Source organism: Triplophysa rosa, linkage group LG1 (assembly GCF_024868665.1).
Source record: "Triplophysa rosa linkage group LG1, Trosa_1v2, whole genome shotgun sequence".
NCBI lineage: Eukaryota > Metazoa > Chordata > Actinopteri > Cypriniformes > Nemacheilidae > Triplophysa > Triplophysa rosa.
Window position 1 is genome coordinate 654,960 of NC_079890.1, and position 6,874 is coordinate 661,833.

The window sequence follows — 6,874 nt, forward strand, 5'->3', positions numbered from 1 at the left end:
AACTACAGAACAGAACAGAATGGAACAGAATTCTAACTTTATCTAATTCTATAAAGCTGCAGATAACGTATATCTACACTGTCAGCTGGAGCGACATAAATATACAGTAAAATGTTTTTTTTCCTGGTAAATTACAGGATTTAAGGATATATAGTTGTTTTACCCGTTTTTCTTGTAATTTTGCCGTCTTTTTTGTAAGTTTACAGTTTTTTACCGTATTTCACAAATAAACTAAAAAATCCTGTTAAAAAGGAAATTTTCTGGCAGCTGAAGAAATGAACTGTAAAATACCGTTTTCCCCATTTTTCTTGTAAATTTGTGGTCTTTTTCTATAATTTTACAATTTTTTACTGTATTTCAAAAATACATGAAAAATGTAAAAAAAAACGGTAGAATGCAGTTTTTGGACATCATACATGGAAAATCTGTAAAAATATATAACAAAACAAATCTGTAATGCAAACCTGCACATACAGTATTTGTTCTTCAAACTACAATCAGAAGCCCAGCAGTCCGGGAACTACTGAAATGTCAATTGGTAACACAAGAAATGGTTCATCCTACACGATGTGTTAGAGAGGTCATATTCCATAGAACATAATGTGGTCATATCTGTCAGATATCTGTATCCTGTACATCTCACAAACCCGGGGGACGAGAGACAGATCAGCTTCTCTCTCTCTCTCTGTCAGCTGTTCTTTGTCTCGCTGTGTTTCCTCTATTGTGTGTATGAGACGAGAAGCGGGAGTGAATAGAATCCTATTTGGATTTAGCTGTTGAACGAAAGGCCAGAGAGAGATTGAGAGTAGCGTCCGGAGAGTTTCCTCTACATCAAAGACAATCACACGCTGAAAGACGTCAAGTTTATGGTCGACATGACAAGCTGTTTTGTCACAGACTGTGTCTCCTTTACTCCTTCAGAGCGTCAGATTCTGATCTACAGAATGAATACAGATGGGCTCAAACCAGGTATACAGCATGAAGTTAGCACGATCATTTAGAATGGTTTCTTCATAAAAGTCAAAGAAAAAGACCACACACACACAGGAAGTCTATGTCTTTCCTCCTGTTATTGCGACATTTGAAAAGATTGGCATCACGTTTGGATGGAAACCCGGCTCCTGTTGACAACTCTTCTGAAAGTCATTTGTCTGATTTCTGACTCTTTTTCTTAAGAGGAATACGTGAGACTTCATCAAACGTTTCTATTTACTCTCCATTAATGTCATTGATGTCTTGGAGAAAAATGTGTCTTTGCTATAAGATGACAGTATCATGGTATTGTTCTTATAGGACAGCTTGTTCAAGCTGTTGAGTTTAGAGATGAAAATACTGGGCTCAGATCTCAGATCAGATGAATGCAGCTCTTCATACAGTGATTTCTGTGTCACGGCAGTATTGATAAAGCCTTTGAGAATGAATGGCACGGGCATACAGACAGAATTCATGTAAATAACTTCACATGCGTGATGACTGTGACAGGCTGTTACTGTGAATTTCAGCGTCCGCACCTGTTCTGTGAACCCTGCCGCTTGCGTCCTCTCTAACACTGCCACGTTTCAATCCTCTCCACTCACAAAGGAAGTTTTGAGCAGAAGAAAGTTTTAAAAGCAGAAACAAGTGAATATGAGTTTGTCCTCACAAACATACAGTTAGAATAAAACATGTGATATCCGAATGACAAGTTTTGCGGTTAAAAGGAGTTGAATGTTTTTCACATTTTTAGCAATGACACTTTATTGGCACTAGCGCTTGTGACGCAGCGTTAAAGCAACAACAGTATTGATCTGTCATGCGTTATTGAATATTCCATTTTTAAGTTTGAACTTTTCACTTGAAGAAAACCAGGGCTGGTGAGATGATAAAGAGCTCAAAAGAAGCAGAAAACAAAAACAAGTGCACAAATGATCTGGACCACTTTTTCAGAGTAATGATAGAATTTTGCTCTGTTTTGTTTTGTTTTTATATGTGATTCATGTTTCATTTATTTATAAATAAAAATGCACATTTTATTAATCATTTTATTGATATATTTTTATTTATACATTGATTTGCTTGTTTATTTTTACTGCACTTTTCTTGAATGTTCTGGACAGAAGAGCTGTCGCATCACGACATGAAGAATTACTGACCCTCTTCTGTTCTTCTGGATCAGATAAACACCTCACCTCAACTTTCTGCTCCAGAACTTTCCTGGAAGCTACTGTAAGATTTACTTCCTCACTCCTTCCCCTTTGTAGTGAACGGACTGGGTTCTTTTTTCTATATAGGCAATGCATCAGATGTAGCCTCAGCCAATCATCTGAGCCAATCGTGTGACATCACAGGTGATGTCAGAGAAAGTGAGTTTGTCCAGTTTGCCCCTCAGACGATTGGACATCAGCGATGATGAATTGTCAGAAAAAGCAAAAGTATGAATTACACACACACACACACACACACACAATGGATATCAATTGAAATAAAAAGCCAAATGAATTACCGTCCAAATCGTTCGTGATTATAAATAGCATCTCTGTATTCAAACGCACGCTGCCGTGCTTTTCCACACTTGTGTTTATCCAGTGGCTCAGAAGTCATGAAACTGGGTTACATCGCTTATTCCCTTTGAGATACTTTTCCCCTTTAATGTTCCAATTTCAATCTGTTTATGTTTAGTTGTGTCTCCGGGAAACTAAATAACGCATTTCTTCCTCATACGACGACCAAAGGGGGGAAAAACAGAGCAAACCAACTGAAATGCAAATGCTGTCAACGTTAACGCCGTCTGACTCTGAGGGAGATTTTGAGGTGAATCCAAACTCTAATGTCATGAATTCATCGGCTGTGTTCTGGATTAATACGTAACACAAGGGTGTCAATACAAACAAGGTTATCCGTGCTGTCGCAATCTGTCTGAGCTCATTACCGCAACACTACATCTCTGACATTTCATGTGAGATCAGATAAAGATTTCATCATTGCATGATTTCAACAAATAAAACCAGAAACTAGAGAATCCAACCTTGATCGTTTTTCGAGGTGCACGGAGGGCTTCATTATTTTCATGTTTAATGTTGTTTTTTCATTTGTTGGGATTTTCTTTAACGTTAATGAAGTAATTGGAGAGTTCGTTGACATCATCTGATATTGTCAGTTGCATTGAGCATGTGTGTTACTGTGTCACGATGAAGCTCCGATGAGTTTTAACACATCACCCACACACACGCACACCACATGTACACGCAACGTCTCTTTCCAGCACCGACAGGCCCATCCAGCCGGCAGTCGTCAAGGAAACGCGGCGTTTCGGGTTTGAAGGGAATGATGGGATGTGTCACCCGTTTGTTTGGAGCGAAAACTCGCTGGCTATTAAACTCGACGTCTGGCCGACAGACTTCTGGAAGTTCCTGTGGATTCTGTTGACAGCGTTCACCTCTCCTGTTACAATCGCAATATTCCCAACCTTCTTGATTATGGAAGAAGTTTGACTCGCAAATACTCCAGCTGCCATATCAGACTCACAGCGAGACGAGAGAGAGCGAGAGAGAATCCCACATTCATCTTGAATGAAATGTCAGCGCTGGGTAAGATTGAGATTCACTAGAGAATCGGCTCAGTTACGGCCGGCGCATAAATGATGTTTCACTCATTAACGTTCAGTCGTTTGTGTAAAACATCTGATCTCAGAACAGAGGTATAACGCCCGTGTGTGTAATATCCTATAGGGTTCGTGCATAATCATCCATATACATACAGCCTATTGAACGGTATGCGTTTAGGTCAAATGGGGATTTCGGTTTCGTTCTGTGAACTACTAACAATATTTGCGCCAAATGTCTCTGTGCATTTCTTTGCAGAACATGACCGCTGGAGAAACAGGAGAAAATAACAGAAAAGATGCGCTGGGTGTTTTCAGACCTCAAATACTGCAAAGAAAACAAGTTCAGATTCACCATATTTCCACATGTGTTTAGGAAAAGTTCAAAAATATATATTTTTAATGTGATAAGCTCGATCTTTATCACAGTTTCATGCTGTCAGTGTGTTGGATGACGTTATGTCACGACTGAGGTTTGATTTGGATGAAATTCAGCAAACACTGGACTGCAATTATGCTGATTTGAAATGAACATTTGGAACGCTCTCTTCATTTTCTCTGTGGCTGTATATCTATTTTTACCGTTTTCTGCAAATAAATGCAAACAGAAACCATCTTTACATTTGACATTTGGGAGAAATATTGTCAGTAGTTCGCAGAAGGAAACAAAAATGATCATTTTACATAAACACATACAGTACCTAGAAATGGCACACGTTACAAAAACTGTTTAGTTAGTGAAATCTGTGCCATCATGTGTATTATGTCAGCACCACACATATGCGTGGCACGCTCTTGTAGAGGCGCGCTGGAGACTGATGCAGAAGTCAGAAATTGTTGAATTGTTTGGAAAGTGTACTCGCCGCTTCATACAATGAAGTTGGAACCACCCGAGTCACGTTGACTATTTTAATGATGTCTTTACTAACCTTATATGCTTTTGACCATCCCAATTTTCTTTAGTCAGTAAAAACAGTGTTTCTAGGAAGGGTCACCTGAAGATGGGTCACACACATTCACACTGAATCCCCTCCAGATGCTCCAGATGCCACTGACAGATGTTCACCTTCCCGAATCTGCCAGAAATGACCACGCAGGTGACTACACCGCACATGTGAGCCGTTTTGATCAAGCTGTAAACTCAAAGCACGATGGACTTCAGTTGTTCGCCTTTAATTTGAAGGGACGGGTGCCGTGGTTCCATTTTGCTCTTGATGTGTCCTTTTGTGTGGTTTTATGAACTGATTAATCAAAGATGATCAGTATTTACTCTTTGCTAAATTGTATTGAAGTATGATTACAAGCAAATCAATAGTTAACGCTTCATGGCATAGTTGTTTGTCGTGATTCTGGCTCGTCGTGTCATGTCTTTCTTGATCTTGTGTTAGAGTCACGGCGGGATCCCTTGTTATGTGTGGAGAGAGTCATTTTGACCCTGTCGGCCTTCGATACTCTCTCCGGTCTTTGTCTGTGTTCCCGCCCTTTTGTATCTCTCGTTATTGGTTGTTTATTAGTTCATGCCCCACACCTGTTCCCCTTTGATTTGTCCCTCTATTTAATGCCCCTGTGTTCTCTTGTCTGGTGTTGGATCATTGTACTGTTATGTTGCGTGTGGGTGAGTTTTTGTCTTGTTAGTCTAGTTTGAAGTAGTCCTTTGTGATGTGTTATTAGTTTAGTCTTGTCAGTTTAGTTAATCTTGTTCTTGTTTCTGTTTTGTTATGTTTACCCCCACGTGGGTCTTTGTTTTGAGTTTGGTGTAATTTATTAAAAGTCCTGTTAACCCCTTACCCGCTGTCTGCACTTGGGTCCTCTGTCCTTGTCTTCGTGTCCTCACCACCCACGATCATGACAGAATGATCCAACCAACATCGGACCCAGCAGACAGAGGGATCTCAGCGGGAGGAGTCGATGCCGCCGGACTCCCTTCCAGGGTTGAATCCGCCGAACTCCCTTGGAGGGTAGAGGCCGCCGGGCTCCAGTCCAGAGTCGGGACCGCCGGACTCCCTTCCGGGGTAGAGACTGCCGGAACCCCGTCCAGGATCGAGACCGCCGGGCTCCTTTCCAGGGTTGAGTTCGTCGGATTCCCCTCCAGGGTTGAGGCCGCCGGTGTCCTGTTCCCGCTGCAGATCCCTGCCAGCCTCCCAGCTGGTGCCCAGGCCTGTCGAGTCGACTGTTTTTTGTGTGTTTGTCCTTGTTTGCTGCCCAGCTGCCAGAGAGCGCTGCCCAGCCGTCGGAGATGCTGCCCAGCTGCCAGAGAGCGCTGCCCAGCCGCCGACATCCTGTCCTGTCGACATCCAGGCCTGCCCAGCCGGGGATAGCTGGTCTCCCAGCCGGCCTTCCAGCCGGCGCCATGTCCTGTCCAGCCGGCCATCCAGCCGGCGCCATGTACAGTCGAGCCGGCCGTCGAGCCGGTGTCATGTCCTGTCCAGCCGGCCTTCCAGCCGGCACCATGTACCGTCTAGCCGGCCATCCAGCCGGCGCCATGTACTGTCCAGCCGGCCATCTAGCCGGCACCATGTACTGTCCAGCCTGCCATCCAGCCGGCGCTATGTACTGTCCAGCCGGCATTCCAGCCGGCACCATGTCAGTGTTTGGTTTTTTATGTATCATGTTTTTGTCATGTCTTGTATTATGGTTTTTGTCATTGTCTTGTCTTGTTTGTGCCTTTTGGAGCGTCAGGATATCGCTCCTTAAGGCGGGGGTTCTGTCGTGATTCTGGCTCGTCGTGTCATGTCTTTCTTGATCTTGTGTTAGAGTCACGGCAGGATCCCTTGTTATGTGTGGAGAGAGTCATTTTGACCCTGTCGGCCTTCGATACTCTCTCCGGTCTTTGTCTGTGTTCCCGCCCTTTTGTATCTCTCGTTATTGGTTGTTTATTAGTTCATGCCCCACACCTGTTCCCCTTTGATTTGTCCCTCTATTTAATGCCCCTGTGTTCTCTTGTCTGGTGTTGGATCATTGTACTGTTATGTTGCGTGTGGGTGAGTTTTTGTCTTGTTAGTCTAGTTTGAAGTAGTCCTTTGTGATGTGTTATTAGTTTAGTCTTGTCAGTTTAGTTAATCTTGTTCTTGTTTCTGTTTTGTTATGTTTACCCCCACGTGGGTCTTTGTTTTGAGTTTGGTGTAATTTATTAAAAGTCCTGTTAACCCCTTACCCGCTGTCTGCACTTGGGTCCTCTGTCCTTGTCTTCGTGTCCTCACCACCCACGATCATGACAGTTGTTAGTATATGTAGAAGTTCCATGCGTCATTCTAACATGTCAAGGATGTCAGAATTCCAGCTGCCAGGTGTTTC

General features: G+C 42.8%; 1 protein-coding gene across 2 annotated transcripts in view; it reads left to right on the top strand.

Moving 5' to 3' along the window:
* Positions 1-5,891, top strand: part of LOC130560572 (uncharacterized) — a 218,020-nt gene extending 212,129 nt beyond the window's left edge. For both annotated transcript variants that reach the window (XM_057344468.1, XM_057344452.1), the window contains one exon: positions 5,787-5,891. The gene's annotated coding sequence lies outside the window, so the exon portion shown is untranslated. The remainder of the gene's footprint in view (positions 1-5,786) is intronic.
* Positions 5,892-6,874: the final 983 nt, after the last annotated feature.